A 1,850-nucleotide genomic window follows, 5' to 3' on the forward strand; every position below is an offset into this window, starting at 1 on the left:
AGTTTATCTCATTCTGCCTTTCAAGAAAGGAAAGAATGGGCTGGACACAGTGGTGCATGCCTGTAATCCCAAGGTCTTGGGAGGCTGAGGTAGGAGGATTGTGAGTTCAAAATCAGCCCCAGCAACAGAGAGGCCCTAAGCAACTCAGTGAGACCCTGTCTGTAAATAAAATACAAAAAAGGGCTGGGGTTGTGGCTTAGTGGTTGAGTGCCTTTGAGTTCAATCCCTGGTTCCACCCCCCACCAAAAAAAGAAAGAAACAAAAAGAAAGAACGAAAGGAAGGAAGGAAGGAAGGAAGGAAGGAAGGAAAGAAGGAAGGAAGGAAGGAAGAAAGAAAGGAAGAAAGAAAGGAAGGAAGGAAGGAAGGTGGGTGGGTGAAAACAAGGAGCTTGTTGCCTCTCAGCCCCAGTCTCTTTTTGCTTTTGATTTTTGAAATTTAATATTTTATTTGTTCTTATTTTGCTGCAAATCTGTTGCTTCACTATATAAAATAATAACAGCCAATGCAGCCTATTACAAAATTAGGACAGTATTCTTCTTTTGACACTGTATGACAAACAATTTTTTTCACTCCCAATTTTTTTTCAAAGGGAAGATTACTAAGTATCTTGACACCAATCCAGGGATGGATGTAAACAAGTTACAATACTATAAAGGCTTATAGCAAGATTGTTCTTGGATTCCATAATTTTAAAAGTAGTTTTAACTATAGATCAATGTCATGAATTCTGAATACCAGAGCCTAAAGCCTACTATAAAATCATAAGGAATTGTAAAAAAATGCATATTGTTGTATTTATCTGCAATTCTTGGGAAGTTAAGGAAGTATCTTCCCTCAGTAGCAGTGTTGAGAGTTTTTTCTTTTTAAATATTCTCTCTCCCACTAACTTATGGCAACTATACTGAAGCTATTTCACATGAGTTTATTTAGGGTGCTATTTCTATTCATCAATATATTTCACATATTTCTCAAATGCCTCTCCATTCATTAAGTCATCAGTTCCAAAAGGTCACTTGTCATCTTCCTCGGCCAGCCATCTCCATAATAAGGTTTGTTCACAAGCCCTGGGTTTTCTTCAAGTATGTCACTAATTTCAGTTACTTCTCCTGATAGAGGGAAATCATGTTCACTGGCAATTTTCATACTTTCCAAAGCACCAAACTCATCTTGTTTTTTCGATTGTGTCTCAGCTGCACATAAACTATAGTAAATAACATCTCCCAGAGCTACCTGTGCAAAACTGCTGATTTCTGCTACTCCAAAGCCATTTTCTATTATCCACTCATGTTTCTCTGTGACTTTAGACATCAAAAGAAGTGTAGTACTGTGTATAGCCACCAGGGCTGAGGCTTGCATGGTCTATACCACTTACAGCACTGTGTGCACAAGTTTACAAAGGGTCACCACACTGCACCAGCCACCAAGGGGCCTGGACCAGATTTAGCCCTTTATGAAACAGAGTCTTGTGAGGCTTCCAAGGATCATTTGGAACCTGCCATCCTCCCATTTACTAGCCTCAGCTTACACAGGTACCACAAGATGTATGGGCTTCCTCTTGATGCTAGCTAAATAAATTTTTTGTGCCTCAGGCTGTATCTCTTGGTTTTAGTGGTGTTGGGAGAAAAGGATTCTTCCAATTCTTTTTTGGTGGTACCAGGGATTGAACCCAGAGGTGCTTAACCACTGAGTCACATCCCCAGCCATCTTTTATATTTTATTTAGAGACAAGACTCACTGAATTATTTAGTGCCTCACTTTTTTGCTGAGGCTGGCTTTGAACTTGAGATTCTCCTATCTCAGCCTCCTGAGCCACTGGGATTATAGGTGTGCACTACCATGCCCAGTGGGA

The 1,850-nt window shown here is 40.0% G+C and overlaps 1 pseudogene; it reads right to left on the reverse strand.

Annotated features, from left to right (window-relative positions):
- Window positions 1-988: 988 nt before the first annotated feature.
- On the reverse strand, window positions 989-1,357 carry LOC144375719 (glycine cleavage system H protein, mitochondrial pseudogene; annotated as a pseudogene).
- Window positions 1,358-1,850: the final 493 nt, after the last annotated feature.

The sequence above is a fragment of the Ictidomys tridecemlineatus genome, chromosome 3, assembly GCF_052094955.1.
Source record: "Ictidomys tridecemlineatus isolate mIctTri1 chromosome 3, mIctTri1.hap1, whole genome shotgun sequence".
Classification (NCBI taxonomy): Eukaryota; Metazoa; Chordata; class Mammalia; order Rodentia; family Sciuridae; genus Ictidomys; species Ictidomys tridecemlineatus.